Raw genomic sequence first — 12828 nt, forward strand, 5'->3', positions numbered from 1 at the left:
TGAGATCATATGAGAAAGTGTTTTATTTCTAAGCAAGTATTTTATTTCTAAGCTTGGCTGCAACAGCTTTGAGGACATATGGAGTCCACAGTAATTCAACCACCTGTTGTGTTTCTTTGCACATTTTCTAGTTGAGTGTCTCAATCTGGCCATCTTTTTTCAAGCTCAGAAACTCCTGTGTACAGACTGAATTCACCTGCATCTATTGTGTCTGCATAAATTTTCATGAAGGAAGTTTATTTTTATGTCCCTTCCTTTTCAGAACCCAATTTGCTCCTTCCATTTTGAGTTATAGGGAGAGCCAGAGACACACAACCAAAGCAGGCCCATGTGTCTATATAAGTGCAAATGGGATTCTGGGTTTGGACCCTGCTGTTTACTTGTTTGAGGTGGATTATCCAGAAATGGAAACAGTGCTCAATATGGAGATAATATTACTTTGTTCTTTTTAAAATAACTTTTCTTCTCTTTACTTTTTAAGGTTTTCCATGGTTTGCTTCTCCCTAGCATTCATTTTCTCCATCCCTCTGCCATTACTCTTATTTAGGAATGGATAAAATGGTCAATTTCAGTTTCTCATCCCCCCACCCCCCCGTAGCAGCAGCAAGACGCATACATGTTAACTCAGTGAAGTTGAGTTTATTTAAAGAAACCAAAGAAAACAACCAAGCCTCTAGAGTGGAGCTCCCTGCTCTCGCGACCTCTGGCAACTCTGTTGATGACTCATCTGAAACTTCAGGGTGGTTCCTCTTCCCTTTAAAACCTTGCGAGAACACCATCCTCTTCTGCGTCCTCTGCGACGACAACTTCCCTTTCTCTTGCACCCCACCCCTCCTGCGTTCCTCTGAGGTAAGAGGAGCCGGTAAAGGCTCTGACAAACTGCTTTCAGAGAGATTTGGACTAGCCCTGGACTGAGCTCTTCCCTCAGTCTTATCTCCAGCTGTTTCCATGACAGCCTGCTCTCCCAGTTCTTGACTGCCATCCCAATCAGACAGCTGCAGCTGCAGGCTATTCGGCTGTAACCTGACACCTCCCAATCTTAAATTCACTTTGTCATCATCTTGCCATTTTTTTTAAAAAAAAAGGACCCTCCTAAAAATTTGTCTGCATTTTAATGAACATTTCTCCCAATATGCGCATTTTTGCAAACAGCTCCCCCAAATAGAATGCATTTTTGTATGTCCTTTTCATGGTACCATGGGTTTTTATGGGCACTCCCCCTAATACATGCATTCCTGTACACATTTTTTTGGCTAGAAAATTTAACTGCAAAAATGTGAATTTTAAAGGAGAGCTGTGCTTTGCATACTATTTTGGAAAGTTTGAAATGGATAGGTGCACATCAGTGGAATGCGGTGATTTTTTTTTTGTAGGCGAACAGTTAAAGGCAGGGGCACAATCGGGGGGGGGGACTTCGTGCACATGTCTTCCTGAAGTCATGTGTGTGAGCATCATGCCTCCCTCTCTAAGCTGGACAGAAGCTTCCCAGGCTTTGGGAAGGAGGTGCCGGGGAACATTTAGGGGACTAGCCTGGTCCACTGACTTTTACTGGTCCTGGAACTCCCTGTTTTGCATTGTTTTAAAACTTTGCCAACATATCATTCCCCTTTCCTTTTACTCCTTTCTGTTGACCCCACTTTCCTTTTCATGTCCACTGTCCTGTTTATATCTCAATTGGATTGCAAGCCAGGAAACTTGTCATTTCATGTGTTTGAGCAGTGGCTCATATATTTTAGACCCTCTAGTAGTTAAATGGTAAAGAAAAAAGGGGAAGTTGTGAATCATTTATAATTTTTCTGACTGGTATATAGCCACAACAAAGCAAGGTCAAAGAAGCAAAAGGGAAAGCATATTTTAAAAGGCTTCATCAGTTAAACCAGAACATTGCTATTTGTGCTAAAGAAGAAGGAATAAAACTGCATAAGGTCATCATAATTACCAGGGTGCTTCCTTTTGTTTCATCAAATTCAAAGGCACAGTTTTGTTCCGGGTCATCTTCTTCATTTTACAGCAGCACAGAACTATCTACAGTTATTCCAAAATACCTTCCTTGATTAGTTAGTAATAAGTAATTCAGTGGGTTGCTCAAGATGTGTTCTTTTTTCGAAGTGGAAGTTCAATATAACTTACTTAACTGTTATAGAAACTCAATGTTCCAAATAAAATTTCCATGCATCTGTGGCCAAAGTACATGTGATGCTAATTATGTCTCTTAAGTTGTATGTTTCTGTCCAGATGCAAATTGATTGGGTTCCCCAATCTACAGAGGGTGGAGGAATTTAACCCTCTTGTCCTCTATCACGGTCCAGATGAAAATTGCCCTTCCAAAATTGCTATTTGCATGAGAGGAAAGATTCCGTTAGTGCAACACTGGAGGGGGGAGGGATTTTTCTGTGTGTCACCTTTTCTCTTCCCACCACCTCCCCACCACTCCAGAACCTAATTGAGCTCTACTGAGCCTGTTATTTGCATTTGAAAAAAAGATTCACACAACATAACATTTAGTATGTGCAGTTTGGCCCCAGCAAATTCAAATGAAGACAATAAAGGAGAAATATATGTAGAAGTTGCCTTAGTTCTCTGGGAAGGAAGAGAGAAATGCACACATTAAGGCACACACAGGTGGATGGTACCTCCCCCTACCCCTTTGCTTCACACCAAATTGTGTTGTAATTCCCATTCCACCTTAATAACAGACTGGGGATGGGAGCTTATCACATGTCTGTATAGTGTTCCAGTGTGCTGCTGGGAACTTCCGTTCCTCAGTCTGTACTTTCTCTTTCGTTTTTCCGAACATGGAGGTGACTGCACGTGTGCTTTCTTTTGTCCTCATGTTCGCCTAATAAATGCTTAACTATAATGCTCATACCAGCCTCTGTGGTGCATCTTCTGCTGCTGTATCGACTGAAAGAGTGCCTGGCTTTCTGAAGCTAGGTCTCTGGTTTCTGCTGCTGTTCCAGGGCTTCAAAGTTCGACCGGCAGTTCGGCTGGGGGTGTTTGGCCCAGCAGGGAGCATGCCCGTTGTTCCCGTTTCCCTGGACAATTTATAACAAATTGATCCCTATAGTTTCAGATAGCAAATGTATTGTTAAAAGCAAGCACATGTCAAATTATTTTCAGCATCTTAGAGGCTGAAGAAGACTAACTTTTTACTAGTTAGGATGGAGGTAGCTATAGAGATTTAATTTGAGTAAAAAGAACAAGGTTGATTTAACAAGAATGAAGAATTCTGTTGAAATACTCTCTGAAACTTCTAGCACCTCCCAAGAATCAGATTTAAACTGTTTGGGCTTTGCATGGCCATTTTAGTGGAAAGGGATGTGGGACAGCTACTATCTATCCATATGCTTATTATTATCCCATGCCAGCTGTAAGTAGAAATGTGGTATTGGAGGGACATATGCACAACTTCCCTCTTGGTATATTGCAGGCACGTCCAACAGGTAGATCGTGATCTACTGGTAGATCACTGGACGTCTGTGGTAGATCACTGGTAGATCACTGGCTCCCCCAAAGAAGCTCAACAACTTTGGCTCCCCTAAAAAAGCTCATTTTTTGCACTGCACCCCAAAAAAACCAGGGATTTCCTTCTCCCTAAAAAAGAAGCTCAACAACAACTTTGACCTGAATGCCTAAAAAAAATGGGCTTTCCCTTCCTCCTCCCCCCAAAAGCTCAGCAACTTTGACCTGAACCCCCCCCCCAGGGGGTAGATCTCTGCCAGTTTTTAACTCTGTAAGTAGATCACAGTCTCTTGGGAGTAGGCCACCCCTGACTATATATTGCTACTGAAGCTCTGCAACTCGTGCTTCCTTAAAAAAAAATGCATAGTTGAAAAATTATTATTGTACTGTACAGTGCTTATATACCACCTTTCGTCAAGGAACACGAGATAGCATACAAGGTTCTCCTCCTCACCTTTTTATCCTCACAGTAACTCCTGTGAGGTGGATTAGGCAGAGAGTGTGACTAGCGATGGGCCAGCGAACTGAGCAAAGAATTGAATCCTTGACACCCAGCTCCTAGTTCAATCCACTAACAGTTACACCTCACTGTCTCTCGCGTTGAAGATAATTAAAAGTAAAATATAATTACAGTGGAATAGAGGAGGTGATGAACTTGTAAATACGTTTGAACCAAGCTAATTTATAGGTCAAAATGTGCACTTTGAATTGTACCCTGAAGGCTGCAAGCCTACAAGATGCCACATAAGCAGTGAAGCATGAAGTTAAGACAAAATGCTGGCTATTGCATTCCATGCAAGCGGAATATGGGGGGTGGGGATGCTACTTGGGAGCCTATCCTGAGCCGTCACAATAAAATTGGATAGGAATAATAAATAAGAAATGAATATTCAACCAAAATAATGAATGAAGAAAGCAACTGAATGGCTGATTTTCAAGTAATGAGCATAGTCAATTTCTTCACATTTTATACAGTACAAAAACAAGTTTCCATCAGGAAAGTCACAAGGCATATCCCTTTCCAGATGTTTTATTGAATTATTTAAATACATGAGTCTATTAGCACCAATTCATGTCAGCGCTACACTTCAGGTGTGAAACGATCTTAAACGAATATCAGATAAAGGATGGACCTGTTGCAGCAATAGATTTACTGTTATGGATTTAAGAGGTCTCCACTGTATTCACATTACTTTATTGCCATTTAGTGCACTCTAATTAAAAATAAAAAGACTTCTCCTTGCCTTCCCCCCCCCCCTCTTGTGAATTTCTGGAGTGATTTAGCTTTAAAGCGAAAGAGCAAATGACAGATCACAGGAAAATGTTAAACTATAAATCACCTACTTCTCTGGACACACTGACTATTTATGAGGTTGGAGGGTGAATTCTAGTTAAGTTTCCAGGCATTTGGATACATTAATTCACCTGCGTCACTGTATCCACCATGCACCATCCTTCTGTGCATGTTAGTTACTGCCTTACTGAAAACCTGCCAAACATTTAGCAGGTCCTTGCCGGTTCCAACTGAGCCACATTGCAGCCTGGCATAATGACTGCAGGAGGTCACTGAAACATGCAATGCATAGAGGTATCAGTTCAGGTTGCTAGCATGGCAAACCTCTGGTCATTGTAAGGGAAGAACAGACAGGAGGGCAAATCAAGTTTATACATATTTTAGAGGTGTTTTGGTTAGAGATGGGCTCTAGCTTTTTGGGGGGGTAGGGGGACAGAAAGAAGTCACCTATTAAGTCAAGTGAGAATGAAAGAAATATTGCCAATATTTCAGGGAGGAAAGAGTTTGTTTGGCTTACCTTCCATCAAGGGTGGAGAATCTCAGGCTTAGGGGCTGAATGTGACCCTTCAGGTCTCCACAGGATTCCCATCAAACCTCTTCCCCAGGCCCACTGCCTGTTCCCAGCCACACCCATAAGTAGCCTTGCTTCACAATCTCCTTGACTGTTTATGCCTGACTAAAATATGTCCTTTAATTCCAATAATTGCTTGCCTGGATGAAGAATAGTGAAGGGTGTGTGTGTGTGTGTGTGTGTGTGTGTAGAAGCTAGCATAGCATACATGAAACAGTTACATTCATTGTTCTTCCCACTTTTGTCTCTGGCTCCACACACCCCTGACATACGGCTCCTGAAAGGTACTGCACCCCTCAGGCTGAAAAAGGTTAACCACTCCTGCTTTACATAGAGTCGTAGAGTTGCAAAGTACCCTGAGGGTCATCTATTCCAACCTCCTGCAATGCAGGAATCCATGACTAAAGCAACCATGACAGATGGCCATCCAACCTCTGCTTTAAAACCTCCAAGGAAGAAGAGTCCACAACCTCCTGAGGGAGTCCATTCCACTGTTGAACAGCTTTTACTGTCAGAAATTTCTTCCTCATGTTTAGTCACAATCTCCATTCTTGTAACTTGAATCCATTGGTTCAAGTCCTATCTTCCAGAGCTTGCTCCATCTTCCACATGACAGCCCTTTAGATATCTGAAGATGGCTATTATATCTCCCCTCAGTGTCCTCTTTTCCAAATGTCTCAAACATTCCTCATAAAGCAGGTGAAGGCATCATCCAATTGTGCTGATGCTGGTGTACCATGTCATTTCTTCTTTCTGAGCTCCTCCCAGTGGTCATTCCTCTTCTGGGCACTGCTGTGGATACATGACTTGACTGATTTGTCTCCAGACACTGCAGTCATCTGCAAGGGTTCACCACATAGCAGGGTTAATGTTGCCAACCTTCATGTCGCATTTGCAAACATCTTTGTATCGCAGAGTTTGCCTGCTAACAGGCCTAGTGCCTGAAGCCAGTGACCCTTGAAGATCCTGCTATCTCCCATTCTATGGACATGACCAAGCCAGCATAGATGTCACTGAGATAGGACATGCTGAGAATGTGGGATTGAGAGAGAGCACACCTTTGTTTGAGACTTTGTCCTGCCTTGTGATTGCCAAAATGTCCGGACTCTTTTCATCAGCATCAAAAAGTGACTAGAAAAGAAATAAAAAAATATTACAGGTTAAGATTTCAAATACACACTTACTTGGATGCAAGTCCAGTTGAACTCAATGGGGCTTATTTTTGAGTAGACTATATGGCTCTCATCCTATGCCTGTCTACTCATAAATGAGTCCCATTGCTTTCAACATGGCTCACTCCTAGGTACACTGGCGGAGGAAGAGGGGGGCGGGGGGAGCTCACTGCCCCCGGTGGCACGATCCTGGTGGGGCGCCATTGTGGCTGCCCCCCTGCCCCCCCAGGAGGCGCACCACGCCCCCAGGATGTGCGCTACGCCCATGCAGGCAGCGTGCCATGCCCCCGGAATGCTCACCATGCCACCACCTGCTCTCCGCCCCCCCACGGTGCCGGAGCATGAACCTCTGCCATTGCCCAGGTAGGTGGGTATAGGGTTGAAGCCTGAATGTACATAAATCCCATGGGATTTAGTGATACATCTGAGTAAACATACATGATCTAATGCATGCTTAAGGTAAAGGTAAAGGGACCCTTGACCATTAGGTCCAGTCATGTCCAACTCTGGGGTTGCGGTGCTCATCTCGCGTTACTGGCCGAGGGAGCCGGCGTACAGCTTCCAGGTCATGTGGCCAGCATGGCAGAGCTGCTTCTGACGAATCAGAGCAGCACACGGAAACACCATTTACCTTCCCGCCGGAGCGGTCCCTATTTATCTACTTGCACTTTGGCGTGCTTTTGAACTGCTGGGACCGAGCAACGGGAGCTCACCCCATCGCAGGGATTCGAACTGCTGACCTTCTGATCAGCATGTCCTAGGCACAGTGGTTTAAGCCACAGCACCACCTGGGTCCCCATGTATGCTTACCTGAAAGCAAATCCCAGTGACCTCTGAAGCACTTAGATTTAGTAAATGTAAATAGGCTTTAATAATAATTAATGAATAGGATCAAGATCCAACAATCAATGTTTATTTTGCTTAATAAATGGGGTCATAGTCTTTTAATCCTACTTTCCCTTTCTACACTGCTATTTGTGGAGAGCTAGACACCTTTTTAAAAAAGTTAAAATAAGTGATCTCTCAAACGATGTGCAGAGCAGCATAATGTTCTGGACAACAGTTATTTTATCCTATGTTTATTATGTTAATTTGCTGCAGATTTTCAGTATATCTGTAGCAAAGTGGATCATTATAAGAGCCTCTGCTCATCACGGAAAACATTTCTGTTTGTTTTTCATTATCTCTTTCTTGTAGCAGCTGATTTTTCAATATTCATAAAAATAAAAGGTCCATTGTGCCGTGTATTATACACTCCTGCCAGAATCTGCTTAGTTCCCCCTCTGAAAGCTGAGTGAATCCTGCTTAGCATTATATAGCTGTCCTTAGCTCTCTTTTTAGCAGTGGCTGCCAAACCGCTTGGAATTACTTGCTGTCTTTGTAACTTACACAAATGCCTGCTGGGGACTGAGATTAATACCAATTCACAGTGTATAACCTTTCCCACCTGCTCACACTTTTACTATTAGGATTGCCTTTTCCTGGGAGGAACAGTAAAAAGAGGGTGATTTTCCTTGTTAAAGGTTGTCCTGGTTAAAGGATATTCTTTCAGCACCATTCCATAGTTTCTTGTTTTCTTTCTGTCCTTTGTTGATCCAGCTGTCTTTACAAGTTCCAAGTGTTGCCTTGTTAGATTAAAGCAGACTGAATTGAAGGTGGGGGGGGGGGGACGGGACGACCTCAATGCAAGCATCCCTGCAAGTGTTGCCAGCTCTCATTCACTCTGACTTGAGCAAGCCTATGCCTAGAAATATCCACCATGAATTGGGCCGAAAAGGTGGCTTGAGAATAGCCTGCTTTTCGTGGAGTATAAAGAGAGGAAAAATTTCCACTAGCCATTAATTGTCCCTTCTAAGGTCTTATGTACTGCTCTTCAGCTCCTACTATTCAGGAACTGTGACAGGTGTTTAATAATGAATAGTGAAGTGTTAAATTGTATGTATATGAAGTCATTTTTCCTGATCACCGAAATTCCAAAAAAACCCACCCCCAACCCTTAACAGCTGCACGTTGAATTCTGCAGGTTATGCCGCCAGAAAAGAATAATTCCTAACCCATAGAGCCATTCATGTATCAATTTAAATGCATTTGTCTGTGTGATGGAATAAAGCAGCTACTCTGTGAATGAAAAGCAGAGGAAAAGAATAATTCATCTAACCTTCACAATGGGAGAAAGTGGATGAGAATATGGTAATTATCTCAGTGAAGTTTGACTGGGGCTCTAGTTTCATTACTCATGGAGGAAGCTGCGATTTCTTTTATAAATATAATCATTTAGAATCGTTCTCTTCTTCTTTCGCTTAAGCAAATAATAAAGTGCTTTAAGGAACTTTATGAGAGTTTTGTTTTTATAGATGATGAGAGAGAATCAGAGAAGCATGTGCTTTCTTTCTAGGAAAATGAAGGGTCAAATCTAAAAACAACATTCCGCCCCCTAATCCAATAATGAGTGAGTCTTTCCTAGGCCTACTCACCTAGAAAATAACTGTGTTTATTGAAATGCATGGAATGGAGGGCAGGATTACATCCACACATCCTGCTCCCAACCTCTGTACGTGCAGCTGCAGGTACAGACAAGGGCTGGATCTAGACACATCAAAGAAGCGCTTCAGTTAAAGGCATCTGGTGTCACAATGTTAGAATGCACATACAACACATATAAAGTGCTTTTTCTTTGCCAATGTAGCTGAGTCCAGAGCCTGTGCATGTGTGAACATGCATGCAATTGGGAATGCTGCCATTTGCAGTATTCCCTTTTGCCTGCAGGCTGTGTTCACACTAGCTAGCATGATCTTGCTGCAATCTCCTACTCCACACGCTCAGAAAACATCTCTCTTGTGAACAGGGCTTCTCTAGTTACACAGCAGCTGGTTTAATATGTTATTTATTTATTTGATAAAATTTACACACCGCTTGAGGGTAAAAAATAATAATAATCAAAGAAGTTTTTAAAAGATAACAATGAAATGGAGAAAAATTAACAACCATGGTGTAAACATACAACAATTGAAATGCTAAAACAGATTAAAATTACCATAACGTTCTAAACCTATGGGTAGATGTTATAGAGAAATAGGCTGAGTGTCACCAGCATACTGATGGCGCCCCAAAACTACTAATGTCCACTCCCAACGGCTTCATGTAGGTAATAAATAGTACAGGAGAGGAAGATGCCAAGGACCACTTCATTCTTGTTCCAATATTTTTTAAAATCACATGAGCAGAACTGAGCCTTGGTGACCACTTGCTCAAAGTACACATTGAAGGCTACATGTCAAGCAGATCCAGGGATGTTATGTGGCAGAGGCAGCTTGTCTTGTTTTGCCACAGAGGCAAAACAGGAAGGAGCTCCAATCTACCCGCTCCCTCTTGCCACTGCCACTGAAGCCTCGCTTACCACAATTTCACGAGGCTTTCATGAGATCTCCCCAAAACCCAACAGAACCAATTCTCCTTGCTTCTCCAGCAGCTGCCAAAGGGCTTTGATTTTTGCTTTGTTCCTGTTCCTTTTGTACAGAGGCTTAGATTTTCCATTTTCCCACTGAATCTTCATCTCCCCCCTCCCATTTGTAAAGCTTATCTAATCGGTTTTTATAATCGTGCCATCTGAACTGGGAGTGGGGGTGGTTTCAGCAATAAAATGGTGAGGCGGGGAGACCATGCCATTATTCCTATCCAGGCTGGGAGTCCTTGTGGCTTCTTATTGTAAAAGGAAAAAAAGAGTTTCATTCACAAAAAAATTGATGTCACATCTAGTGTGACCCTTAGCAAAGTTGCTTTAAGTGCATATATTGAAGCTTGCTCCATTTTCTTTGTTCCTGTATAGATAGGTACCTTCCCTTTGTTCTTCACTTTGAAATAACACTGGACAAAAATGAAATGTACACTGAAGAAAGGCCTGAGGATAGCATGCCTTCAGCCCAGAACAAATGGAGGAAATTTCTCAATAAAACCATCATAATTTGCTTTATAACATAGTTTCCAGACTGGCTTTCTGGCTTCCCTTCTCTCTCAAGCCTTTACCTACGCCAGTGTGGTGTAGTGGTTAAGAGCGGTAGACTCGTAATCTGGTGAACCGGGTTCGTGTCTCCGCTCCTCCACATGCAGCTGCTGGGTGACCTTGGGCTAGTCACACTTCTTTGAAGTCTCTCAGCCCCACTCACCTCACAGAGTGTTTGTTGTGGGGGAGGAAGGGAAAGGAGAATGTTAGCTGCTTTGGTAGTGATAAAGCGGGATACCAAATCCAAACTCCTCCTCCTCCTCCTCTTCTTCTTCTTGGCTAAAAACCCCCAAAACCAATCAATGTCTCAAATCTTATTTGGATATTCTACTTACAGCTTGTTATCTGACTGCTGCAGTCCATACTCTAGGATAGTGCCATTAAAGTTCCAATGTCATTAGACCATTCCCCTTTCCCAGGCGGTGTCACTGCAGGCATGCATTTGGGACCTCCCAGTGACCCAGCAGTGGGCGGAGGGATGGCGCCCACGTCATTAGGACCACCAATCCAGTCATGCCCCTCAGCCGACCAATCAGGTTAGCTGGGGGGGCGTGGCTGATGCTGTTTAAACTGCAGTGTGGCTGGAGGGCGACCTCCATTTGCCTTCCTGTTGGATCTCTTTGCTGCGGAGTCGTCTTCTTTGTTCACTGCTCTCAAGCAGCCGCTTTGCCCAGGCTCCATCAGCTGCGAGGTGGCTGTAATAACCGCGCCCACAAGATCAGTTGTGAAGCAGCTCCTCTGTTTTCGTAGCCCTCGCATTTGTCTTATCGGCGAGCTTGTGTATGGGTGAAACACAGCATGGTCAAGGGCTGGAGAGTGCCATTAAAGTTCCAATATCATTAACAGATTTTCTGCAGTTCTTGAATATAGATCGTTTGAGCACTGTGCTTTAAGAATAGCTACCCAACTTTAAGCATTCTCTTTATACATGAAAGATAAAATGCCTTTTGCAATATTTGCACACATACATTTCCCACCACTCCAAAGGGGGGGGATGCATTTTCTATAATTTGAGTCAGTTTCAGTATTATAAAGACAAGATGGGGGTACTGCAGTAGCCATAGCAACAGAATCGGGGAGGAAGGAGAGAATGGCTAAGATCTCTCTCTCTGTGTGTCAGGGCTTTTTTCAGCCGGAACTCACCGGAACTCAGTTCCAGCACCTCTCAGGTGGGCGCCATTACCATTATAAGAGAACAAGGGAGTGTTCATGGTGAGTTCCAGCACTTCTTTTTCTAGAAAAATAGCAGGCTAATACAAAGGGGAAGAGAGAGAGAGAGATGAATGAGAGAGGATAGGATATTACAAAGGCCATTCAGACAATTATAAAACAGCAACTAAATATAATCTGTTGGTCAATTATTGCTCATATCTCATTTTTATAGCAATTTTGATCCAGAGTTGCACTAAGTGACATCACAAAGGATGCCCCCATAGGCAGAGGCACGGAGGCAATTTTCACCAATTCCCACTTCTTGCTGGAGCCCCCTATGCCGGGTTGTCTACTGCCACAGATTGAATGACCCTCACAACACCACAGGTGATTATAGTAGGCAGGGTCAGTCTACCCATGAGGGCAAGGTGAGGGACTCACTTCAGGAGGCAGGATCCATAGTGGCAGCAGATCTGGCCTACAAAGGAATGCATCACCGCCTGCTGTTGCCACGGTGGCAGTAATGGCTGCTGTGCACTCCTTGGAGACCAGATCTGCTGCCTCCTCAGCAGTCCCCTACCCAATGCTGCCTCTACAGCAGTCTCTTGGTGAATAGGAGGAACTGCTGGTACCCTCCTAGGGAAGAAGTAGCAGAGGCTGCCCTCTGGGATCTCCTGCACTCTTCAGGTATCCCTGCTGCTGAGGAAACATTTCTAGAATTGTGCTGTTGTTAAGCATGTCACAGCAAAAGATGCAGGCCAGTATGAAGTTGTGATGACAACAGGTTTGTATACCACATTCAAAAAAGTAAAAACGCTAATTAATTCAAGCTATCTGCTTTGTGTATATAAAGCCTTTAAAAGGGCCAGGCATGGGACCCTAATTAAAATCTATTAAAAACAATAAAAAATAGGAAACAATTATGACAAAATACTAATATATTTTCAAGGGATCTGAAACTAACAGAAATTGCAGGTGCATAATACTTCTTTGTGTGTCACTGAAAACCATCCTCAGTTAAGCCTTTTGTTTTTAGAACAACTAGAATGAAAATGCTAGACTTCCATGCAGCACATTCTGATCAATGAGCCAGATAATGAAATTCTATTAGCCTTATACAGTAGCAATAATAGAGGGACTGAGCAATCTAAAACCTGGCTGGGCAGTGGCAGGGACA

Source organism: Lacerta agilis, chromosome 1 (genome assembly GCF_009819535.1).
Source record: "Lacerta agilis isolate rLacAgi1 chromosome 1, rLacAgi1.pri, whole genome shotgun sequence".
Taxonomy (NCBI): domain Eukaryota; kingdom Metazoa; phylum Chordata; class Lepidosauria; order Squamata; family Lacertidae; genus Lacerta; species Lacerta agilis.